Source organism: Salvelinus sp. IW2-2015, linkage group LG4p (assembly GCF_002910315.2).
Source record: "Salvelinus sp. IW2-2015 linkage group LG4p, ASM291031v2, whole genome shotgun sequence".
In the NCBI taxonomy this organism is placed as follows: Eukaryota; Metazoa; Chordata; class Actinopteri; order Salmoniformes; family Salmonidae; genus Salvelinus; species Salvelinus sp. IW2-2015.
The window spans coordinates 24873956-24886157 of NC_036841.1; positions in this window are offsets into that span (position 1 = coordinate 24873956).

Here is a 12202-nt window from a genome sequence, read left to right on the forward strand (position 1 = left end):
CAAACTGGAAGTCTTCCGACTAGCTTGGAAAGACAGTAGCGTGCAGTATCGAAGAGCCCTCACTGCTGCTCGATCATCCTATTTTTCCAACTTAATTGAGGAAAATAAGAACAATCCGAAATTTCTTTTTGATACTGTCGCAAAGCTAACTAAAAAGCAGTATTCCCCGAGAGAGGATGGCTTTCACTTCAGCAGTAATAAATTCATGAACTTCTTTGAGGAAAAGATCATGATCATTAGAAACCAAATTACGGACTCCTCTTTAAATCTGCGTATTCCTCCAAAGCTCAGCTGTCCTGAGTCTGCACAACTCTGCCAGGACCTAGGATCAAGAGAGACACTCAAGTGTTTTAGTACTATATCTCTTGACACAATGATGAAAATAATCATGGCCTCTAAACCTTCAAGCTGCATACTGGACCCTATTCCAACTAAACTACTGAAAGAGCTGCTTCCTGTGCTTGGCCCTCCTATGTTGAACATAATAAACGTCTCTCTATCCACCGGATGTGTACCAAACTCACTAAAAGTGGCAGTAATAAAGCCTCTCTTGAAAAAGCCAAACTTTGACCCAGAAAATATAAAAAAACTATCGGCCTATATCGAATCTTCCATTCCTCTCAGTTTTTTGGGAAAAAGCTGTTGCGCAGCAACTCACTGCCTTCCTGAAGACAAACAATGTATACGAAATGCTTCAGTCTGGTTTTAGACCCCATCATAGCACTGAGACTGCACTTGTGAAGGTGGTAAATGACCTTTTAATGGCGTCAGACCGAGGCTCTGCATCTGTCCTCGTGCTCCTAGACCTTAGTGCTGCCTTTGATACCATCGATCACCACATTCTTTTGGAGAGATTGGAAACCCAAATTGGTCTACACGGACAAGTTCTGGCCTGGTTTAGATCTTATCTGTCGGAAAGATATCAATTTGTCTCTGTGAATGGTATGTCCTCTGACAAATCAACTGTACATTTCGGTGTTCCTCAAGGTTCCGTTTTGGGACCACTATTGTTTTCACTATATATTTTACCTCTTGGGGATGTAATTCGAAAACATAATGTTAACTTTCACTGCTATGCGGACGACACACAGCTGTACATTTCAATGAACCATGGTGAAGCCCCAAAATTGCCCTCGCTAGAAGCCTGTGTTTCAGACATAAGGAAGTGGATGGCTGCAAACTTTCTACTTTTAAACTCGGACAAAACAGAGATGCTTGTTCTAGATTCCAAGCAACAAAGAGATCTTCTGTTGAATCTGACAATTAATCTTGATGGTTGTAAAGTCGTCTCAAATAAAACTGTGAAGGACCTCGGCGTTACTCTGGACCCTGATCTCTCTTTTGACGAACATATCAAGACTGTTTGTCACGTTCCTGACCTTACTTCCTTTATTTTGTCTTTGTTTAGTATGGTCAGGGCGTGAGTTGGGGTGGGCATTCTATGTTATGTGTTTCTATGTTGGGTTCAATGTATTAGCCTGATATGGTTCTCAATTAGGGGCAGGTGTTTTACGTTTCCTCTGATTGAGAACCATATTAAGGTAGGCTGTTCTCACTGTTTGTTTGTGGGTGATTGTTCCTGTGTCAGTGTTTGTGCCACACGGGACTGTTTTCGTTCGTTTCGTTTATTTCATTCGTGTGTTCCTTCCTGTTCGTGCGTTCATGTTATATGTTCACAAGTTCAGGTCTGTTCACATCGTTTATTGTTTTGTAGATTGTTTAAGAGTTTTTCCGTCTTCATTATTATTAATAAACAAATATGTATTCAACCAACGCTGCGTTTTGGTCCGATCCATGCTCCTCTTCAGACGAGGAGGAAAACGACCGTTACACTGTTTCAAGGACAGCTTTTTTCCATCTATGTAACATTGCAAAAATCAGAAACTTTCTGTCCAAAAATTATGCAGAAAAAGTTATCCATGCTTTTGTTACTTCTAGGTTAGACTACTGCAATGCTCTACCTTCCGGCTACCCAGATAAAGCACTAAATAAACTTCCGTTAGTGCTAAATATGGCTGCTAGAATCCTGACTAGAACCAAAATATTTGATCATATTACTCCAGTGCTAGCCTCCCTACACTGGCTTCCTGTTAAGGCAAGGGCTGATTTCAAGGTTTTACTGCTAACCTACAAAGCATTACATGGGCTTGCTCCTACCTATCTTTCCGATTTGGTCCTGCCGTACATACCTACACGTACGCTACGTTCACAAGACGCAGGCCTCCTAATTGTCCCTAGAATTTCTAAGCAAACAGCTGGAGGCAGGGCTTTCTCCTATAGAGCTCCATTTTTATGGAATGGTCTGCCTACCCATGTGAGAGACGCAGACTCGGTCTCAACTTTTAAGTCTTTACTGAAGACTCATCTCTTCAGTGGGTCATATGATTGAGTGTAGTCTGGGCCAGGAGTGTGAAGGTGAACGGAAAGGCTCTGGAGCAACAAACCGCCCTTGCTGTCTCTGCCTGGCCAGTTCCCCTCTCTCCACTGGGATTCTCTGCCTCTAACCCTATTACAGGGGCTGAGTCACTGGCTTACTGGTGCTCTTTCATGCCGTCCCTAGGAGGGGTGCGTCACTTGAGTGGGTTYAGTCACTCTGTTGTTGTTTTGAGTGATGTGATTGCTGGCACCGTCTCGTTCCGCAGGATGGTTAGATCTGATTTTAAAGTATCAGAAACCTCCTGTATTTGGGTCTCAATCGTAGCAACTACCTCCGTTTTCATTTGAACTATCTCAGAGAGTAGCAGTTTGATGGCCTCGAGAATGTTCATTTCAGCACCGCCAGGCCAAGCCGCACCCCTGGGTAAAGTGTGAGTCTCCGGGCCCTCAGACTCAGCAGAGGGCGCTGATGAGAGTGGGTCTTGTAGACCGGGTTTTCTCAAAGTCATGTTTTTTGCCTTATGTTTCGTTGACATGCTGACATTCGAAAGCAAAGTAGTCTTGGTTTTTACGGAAAGGGATCACCAAACTAATATTTGAAAATAAATACGGTTCTGCTGCAAAATTCACATACATTTTAAGAATACTGCGGGAGCAAACGGAAAACACGTCAGTCGCACATGGCGTCCCTCCAACCCCCCTTTAACTCACATTTCTATGTGAATTTGGTCAGGTTACAAAGGTACACATTGCAGTTTTAAGTAGCATAGGGTGCCAAAGTAGGGTTAGGATTTGTATGAGTAATAAACAGTAGGTAGGCTACCAGAGTGAAGATGAAGTCTTTGTCAGGAGAGCTGCCATAGTTATTCACCAGCAGCAGCACAGCAGCAGAGAACCTGCAAGAGAAACCAACAACAAAACAAGGTAAAAACACTGGCTTTAGACCAGACCAACTCACAAAAAGTCCATTGTTTGACAAGAACCCATGAACACAGCTCCGTATTCGCCCTCTATTGGCAAAGTTTCTGTACTGGAACTTGACAGACACACTTGACCCCTTTTACTCACATCCAGGGTCGTGAGGGACAGTGTTGCCTCACGATTCGTCGACACGCACACAATTAGTAGCCTATGGTCGAGTTTCTGTCCGACTAAATGCACAGGCATTGAATTGCATTCAAACTTCGGTTGGCTAGGCTAACTAGGCCTTTTCCATCCAAAATTATTGACTGGAGTAATTCAATCAACAAATAGTGATGACATAGTCTGAACTGTGTTAAAGCAGTTCAAGCTCAGCCATGTTAGTTCTATTGTCTAATGGAAGGGGGAAAGGGGTATACCTAGTCAGTTGTACAACTGAATGCATTCAACTGAAATGTGTCTTCCGCATTTAACCCAACCCCTCTGAATCAGAGAGGTGCGGGGGGCTTGCATAAATCGACATCCACGTCTTCGGAGCCCGGGGAACAGTGGGTTAACTGCCTTGCTCAGGGGCAGAATGACAGATTTTTACCTTGTCAGCTCGGGGATTCGATCCAGCAACCTTTCGGTTACTGGCCCAACGCTCTAACCACTAATGACAGTTGTCTCAGTTGACAGTTGTCTAATGACAGTGTAACAAAAAATGTGTTAGTCTAGTTTTGAAATAGAATACTATTATGAACAAGTGCAAGGTTACTTCAGACATGGTTTTCACCCTCTCTAGGGCCAGGAGTTTTTCCAGGAGTTTTTTTTTAACTATGTGACCTGGTTGGAAAYCTCTGGTCCCATCATAGCCCATATAAACCATTTTACAACTGATTATTCGCTATGGCAAATCAAATCAAATCAAATTGTATTTGTCACATGCACAATTTGATTTGATTTGATTTGCCAGAGCGAGTAATCAGTTGTAAAATGGTTTATATGGGCTATGATGGGACCAGAGTTTACCAACCAGGTCACATAGTTTAAAAAAACTCCTGGAAAAACTCCTTACAGTGCAATGCTTACTTACAAGCCCTTAACCAACAATGCAGTTAAAAAAAAAAGAAAAAAGAATAAGAAATTAAAGTAACAAATAATTAAAGAGCAGCAGTAAAATAACAATAGCGAGGCTATATACTGTACAGGGGTTACCGGTACAGGGTCAATGTGTGGGGGCACCGGTTAGTCGAGGTAATTGAGGTAATATGTACATGTAGGTAGAGTTATTAAAGTGACTATGCATAGATAATAAAAGAGAGTAGCAGCAGCGTAAAAGGGGGGGCAAATCAATTTAAATGTATTTATAAAGCCCTTCTTACATCAGCTGATATCTCAAAGTGTTGTACAGAAACCCAGCCTAAAACCCCAAACAGCAAGCAAATAGCAATTTGTATGGCAATACAAATAGTCTCGGTAGCCATTTGATTAGCTGTTCAGGAGTCTTATGGCTTGGGTGTAGAAGCTGTTTAGAAGCCTCTTGGACCTAGACTTGGCCCCCCGGGTACCGCTTGCCATGCGGTAGCAGAGAGAACAGTCTATGACTAGGGAGGCTGAAGTCTTTGACAATTTTTAGGACCTTCCTCTGACACCGCCTGGTATAGAGGTCCTGGATGGCAGGAAGCTTGGCCCCAGTGGTGTACTGGGCTGTATGCACTACCCTCTGTATTGCCTTGTGGTCAGAGGCCGAGCAGTTGCCATACCAGGTAGTGATGCAACCAGTCAGGATACTCCCAATTGTGCAGTTGTAGAACCATTTGAGGATCTGAGGACCCATGCCAAATCTTTTCACTCTCCTGAGGGGACTAGATTTTGTCGTGCACTCTTCACGACTGTCTTGGTGGGTTTGGACCATGTTAGATGGTTGGTGATGTGGACACTAAGGAACTTGAAGCTCTCAACCTGCTCCACTACAGCCCCGTCGATGAGAATGGGGGCGTGCTCTATCCTCCTTTTCCTGTAGTCCACAATCATCTCCTTTGTCTTGATCACGTTGAGGGAGAGGTTGTTGTCCTGGGACCACATGGCCAGGTCTCTGACCTCCTCCCTATAGGCTGTCTCGTTGTTGTCGGTGATCAGGCCTACAGGTACCACTGCTGTGTCATCGGCCATCTTAACGATGGTGTTGGAGTCATGCCTGGCCGTGCAGTCATAAGTGAACAGGAAGTACAGGAGGGGACTGAGCATGCACCCCTGAGGGGCCCTGTGTTGAGGATCAGCGTGGTGAGTGTGTTGTTACCTACCCTTACCAACTGGGAGCGGCATGTTAGGAAGTCCAAGATCCAGTTGCAGAGGAAGGTGTTTAGTCCCAGGGTCGTTAACTTAGTGATGAGCTTTAAGGGCACTATGGTGTTGAACGCTGAACTGTATTCAATGAATAGCATTCTCACATAGGTGTCCCTTTTGTCCAGGTGGGAAAGGGCAGTGTGGAGTGCAATAGAGATTGCATCATCTGTGGATCTGTTAGGGTGGTATGCAAATTGGAGTGGGTCTATGGTTTCTGGGATAATGGTGTTGATGTGAGCCATGACCAGCCTTTCAAAGCTCTTCATGGCTACAGACGTGAGTGCTACGGGTTGGTAGTCATTTAGGCAGGTTACCTTAGTGTTCTTGGGCATAGGAACTATGGTGGTCTGCTTGAAACATGTTGGTATTACAGACTCAGACAGGGACAGTTTGAAAATGTCAGTGAAGACTTGCCAGTTGGTCAGCACATGCTCGGAGTACACGTCCTGGTAATCCGTCTGGCCCTGTGGCCTTGTCAATGTTGACCTGTTTAAAGGTCTTACTCACATCGGCTGAGGAGAGCGTGATCACACAGTCGTCCGGAACAGCTGATGCTCTCATGCATGTTTCAGTGTTACTTGCCTCGAAGCGATCATAGAAGTAATTTAGCTCGTCTGGTAGGTTCGTGTCACTGGGCAGCTCTCGGCTTCCCTTTGTAGTCTGTAATAGTTTGCAAGCCCTGCCACATCTGACGAGTGTCGGAGCCGGTTCAGTATGATTCAATCCTTAGTCCTGTATTGATGCTTTGCCTGTTTGATGGTTCGTCGGAGGGCATAGCGGGATTTCTTGTAAGCTTCCCGTGTTAGAGTCCCGCTCCTTGAAAGCGGCAGCTCTGCCCTTTAGCTCAGTGCGGATGTTGCCTGTAATCCATGGCTTCTGGTTGGGGTGTGTACATACAGTTACTGTGGGGGATGATGTCATTGATGCACTTATTGATGAAGCCAGTGACTGATGTGATGTACTCCTCAATGCCATCGGAAGAATCCCGGAACATATTCCAGTCTGTGCTAGCAAAACAGTCCTGTAGCTTAGCATCTGCTTCATCTGACCACTTTTTTATTGACCGAGTCACTGGTGCTTCCTGCTTGAATGTTTGCTTGTAAGCAGCAATCAGGAGGATTAAATTATGGTCAGATTTGCCAAATGGAGTGCAAGGGAGAGCATTGCACTTGTCTCTGTGTGTGGAGTAAAGGTGGTCTAGAGTTTTTTTCCCTCTGGTAGCACATTTAACATGCTGGTAGATATTTGGTAAAACAGATTTAAGTTTCCCTGCATTAAAGTCCCTGGCAACTAATAGCACCTCCTCTGGATGAGCGTTTTCCTGTTTACTTCTAATGGTTTTCAGCTCATTGAGTGTGTTCTTAGTGCCAGCATCGGTCTGTGGGGGTATGTAGACAGCTACGAAAAATACAGATGAAAACTCTCTAGGTAGATAGTGTGGTCTACAGCTTGTCATGAGATACTCTACCTCAGCTGAGCAAAACCTTGAGACATCCTTAGATATCTTGCACCAGCTGTGGTTTACAAATATACATAGACCGCCACCCCTTGTCTTACCAMAGGCTGCTGTTCTATCCTGCCGATACAGTATAAAATCCACCAGCTGTATGTTATTCATGTCATCGTTCAGCCACAACTCGGTGAAACATAAGATATTACAGTTTTTAATGTCCTGTTGGTAGTTTAATCTTGCTCGTAGGTCATCGATTTTATTTTCCAATGATTGCATGGGTTTACTCTCTCGCCAATAAATTCTCAGAAGGCAGCCCGATCTCCGCCCCCTTTTTCTCTGTCTTCTCTTCACGCAAATGACAGGGATTTGGGCCTGTTCCCGGGAAAGCAGTATATCCTTCACATCGGACTKGTCGGACTCGTTAAAGGAAAAAGCTTCTACCAGTTCGTGGTGAGTAATCGCTGTTCTGATGTCCAGAAGTTATTTTCGGTCATAAGAGATGGTAGCAGCAACATTATGTACAAAATAAGTTACAAAAATAAGTTACAAACAACACAAAAAAAAACGAACAAAATAGCACAGTTGGTTAGGAGGTCGCGGTCAAACGACCACCCTCATCACTGTCAAACGCTCCCTAAAACACTTCTGCGAGCAGGCCTTTCTAATCGACCTGGCCCGGGTTCCCTGGAAGGATATTGACCTCATCCCGTCAGTTGAGGATGCCTGGTCATTCTTTAAATGTTACTTCCTCACCATATTAGACAGCATGCTCCGTTCAAAAAATGCAAGAACCAAGAACAGATATAGCCCCTGGTTCACTCCAGACCTGACTGCCCTCGACCAGCACAAAAAAACTCCTGTGGCGAACTGCAATAGCATCGAAGAGCCCCCGCGATATGCAACTGTTCAGGGAAGTCAGGAACCAATACACGCAGTCAGTCAGGAAAGCAAAGGCCAGCTTTTTCAAGCAGAAATTTGCATCCTGTAGCTCTAACTCCAAAAAGTTCTGGGATACTGTAAAGTCCATGGAGAACAAGAGCACCTCCTCCCAGCTGCCACTGCACTGAGGCTAGGTAACACGGTCACCACCGATAAATCCGTGATAATCGAAGACTTCAACAAGCATTTCTAATGGCTGGCCATGCCTTCCTCCTGGCGACTCCAACCTTGGCCAACAGCCCGCCCCCTCCGCTGCTACTCGCCCAAGCCTCCCAGCTTCTCCTTTACCCAAATCCAGATAGCAGATGTTCTGAAAGAGCTGGAAAACCTGGACCATACAATCAGCTGGGCTTGACAATCTGGACCCCTATTTCTAAACTGTCGCCGCCATTGTCGCACCCCCTATCACCAGCCTGTTCAACCTCTCCTTCGTATCATCTGAGATCCCCAAGATTGGAAAGCTGCCGCGGTCATCCCCTCTTCAAAGGGGGAGACACCCTGGACCCAAACTGTTACAGACCTATATCCATCCTGCCCTGCCTATCTAAGGTCTTCGAAAGCCAAGTCAACAAACAGATTACCGCCTTTTCAATCCCACCACCTTCTCCGCTGTGCAATGGTTTCCGAGCGTCATGGGTGCACCTCAGCCACGCTCAAGGTTAAACGACATCTCACCGCCATCGATAAAACAATACTGTGCAGCCGTATTCATTGACTGGCAAGGCTTTTGACTCTGTCAATCACCAATCTCATTGGCAGACTCGAAGCCTTGGTTTCTCTAATGATTGCCTGCCTGGTTACCCAACTACTTTCTGACAGAGTTCAGTGTGTCAAATCGGAGGGTCTGTTGTCCGGCCCTCTGGCAGTCTCTATGGGGGTCCACAGGGTTCAATTCTTGACCGACTCTTTCTCTGTATACATCAATGATGTTGCTCTTGCTGCGGGATCTCTTGATCCACCTCTACGAGACGACATATTCTGTATACTTCTGGCCTTCTTCTTGACACTGTACACTCTCCACTCCACGAGCTTCAATGCCATACAACTCCTCTCTCCGTGGCCTCCAACTGCTCCTTAATACAGTAAAACCAAATGCATGCTTTCAAACCGTCGCTGCCGTGCACCGCCGCCTGTCCATCACACCTCTGGACGGTTCGACTTAGAATATGTGGACAACTAAATACCTAGGTGTCTGGCTAGACTGGAAAACTCTCCTTCCAGACTCACATCAACATCTCCAATCCAAGTCAATAGAATTGGCTTCCTATCGCAACAAAGCATCCTTTACTCATGCGCCAAACATTACCTATGTAAAACTGACCATCCTACCAATCCTCGACTTCGGCGATGTCATTTACAAAAATAGCTCCAAAACTAACTCAATAATTGGATGCAGTTATCACAGTGCCATTCGTTTTTGTTACCAAAGCCCATTATATACCCACACACTGCGACTGTAGCCTCTCGTGGCTGGCCTCGCTCATACTGTCGCCGAAACCCACTGGTCCAGGTCATCTACAAGACTGCTAGGTAAAAAGTCCCCCTTATCTTTCCTGCTCGCTGGCCACATAGCACACCTATCTGTAGCACGCGCTCCAGCAGGTATATCTTCTAGTCCACCCCAAAACCATTCTTCTTGGACGCCTCTCCTTCCAGTTCTCTGCTGCAATGCATGGAAGAGAACTACAAAATCTCTGAATTGGAAACACCTCTCTCCTCACTAGCTTTAAGCACCACTGTCAGAGCAGCTCATAGATTACTGCATCTGTACATACCATCTACAATTTAGCCCAAACAACTACCTCTTTACCTACTGTATTTATTTTATTAATTTATTTTGCTCCTTTGCACCCATTATTTTTCTGTCTCTACTTTGCACTTTCTTCCGCCTGCAAACCAACCATTGCCAGGGTTTTTTTTTTAGTTTTATTTTACTTGCTGTGTTTGATTCACTTCACACCTCATGGCTTTTATTTTTTTATTTATTTATTTTTATTTATTTATACATATATTTGGTTTTTGCTCACCTCCTTATCTCACCTCACTTGCTCACATTGTATATAGACTTATTTTTTTTCACTGTATTATTGACTATATGTTTGTTATTACTCCATGTGTAACTATGTGTTTGTTGTATGTGTCGAACTGCTTGCTTTATCTTGGCCAGGTCGCAATTGTAAATGAGAACGTGTTCTCAATTTGCCTACCTGGTTAAAAAGGTTAAATAAATAAATAATAAAAAATAAACGCTAGTAAAACCCAAATGCATGCTTTTCAACCGTTCGCTGCCTGCACCCGCACGCCCGACTAGCATCACCACCCTGGACGGTTCCGACCTAAGAATATGTGGACATCTATAAGTACCTAGGTGTCTGGCTAGACTGCAAACTCTCCTTCCAGACTCATATCAAACATCTCCAATCCAAAATCAAAGCAAGAATCGGCTTTCTATTCCCGCACAAAGCCTCCTTCACTCACGCCGCCAAACTTACCCTAGTAAAACTGACTATCCTACGATCCTCGACTTCGCGATGTCATCTACAAAATAGCTTCCAATACTCTACTCAGCAAACTGGATGCAGTTTATCACAGTGCCATTCGTTTTGTTACTAAAGCACCTTATACGACCCACCATGCCGACCTGTATGCCCTAGTCGGCTGGCCCTCGCTACATGTTCGTCGTCAGACCCCTGGCTCCAGGTCATCTACAAGGCTATGCTAGGTAAAGTGCCGCCTTATCTCAGTTCACTGGTCACGATGGCTACACCCACCGCGCAGCACGCGCTCCAGCAGGTGTATCTCACTGGTCATCCTAAAGCCAAAACCTCATTTGGACGCCTTTCCTTCCAGTTCTCTGCTGCCTGCGACTGGAACGAATTGCAAAAATTCTCTGAAGTTGGAGACTTTTATCTCCCTCAACAACTTTAAAAATCTGCTATCCAGCAGCTAACCGATCGCTGCAGCTGTACATAGTCCATCTGTAAACTACCCACTCCAATTTACCTACCTCACCCCCATACTGCTTTTATTTATTTACTTTTCTGCTCTTTTGCAACACCAGTATTTCTTCTTGGCACATGATATCTGATGATTTATCACTCCAGTGTTAATCTGCTAAATTGTAATTATTCGATTTATTGCCTACCTCATGCCTTTTGCACACATTGTATATAGATTCTCTTTTTTTTTTTCTACCATGTTATTGACTTGTTTATTGTTTACTCCATGTGTAACTCTGTGTTGTCTGTTCACACTGCTATGCTTTATCTTGGCCAGGTCGCAGTTGCAAATGAGAACTTGTTCTCAACTAGCCTACCTGGTTAAATAAAGGTGAAATAAAATAAAAAATAAAAAGGAGCACGTAAAATGTCAGCCTTCCTCTCCGGCGCCATTCTAGCTTGTCATACCCTACACAGGGATTAACATTAAGGCCTGAAAGGCACTGGCCCATTAGGCAAGTCAGCAGTATGTTTTGGTTGCCTGAAGATTAGGGTAACTTGCCTGAAAATTGGAAAATTCTTGTTTACATGTAGAAATGCCATAATTTGTCCATCACTTAATTAAACAACAGGGAGGAAACAACAAAAAAATCTAATTTACTGGGCAGCTACATCAGACTCATTACTTTTGCAGAGTGTGATGCATAGTCGGCATATAAGGGAGGGAGACATGAGATCGAAAGGGTCAGGGTTCGATGCCCAGTTGAGAATGGGACCTGATGCCTCTCTGCTTGGCATTCAGCATTAAGGAGATGTATTTGGGGTAAGGCCCTGCAAAATACTATTGTCCTGTCCAGGGGGTGGACTTGTACATCAAGCTGCTTCACCCTACATTAACAAAAGATAGGCTCTTGCCCCTATGGCCTTTTTGGCTCAGACAAGGTTTACTTGTCCAAGGCTTACTTACTTACTTACCCATGGCTTGTTTTGTGCCTGGGCCAGAATGGTATAAGCTATCTGCAACAAAAAAAAAAAAAATGCAAATGTTGAGACCAGTCCTCTTCATGTGAACCTTAAAAAAAAAAAAAAAATGTGTTTTTATGTTTTAATAATTTGTGTTGTATATAAAGTGGCAAGCTTTATATACAAGTGGGGGGGTTGAGCCAAATACTCTTATTTATTTCAGAGAAACCTGGGCTTGGTTTGCACTCTGTTCACCCTGACCAAAAGTTACACTTCCAGTGTA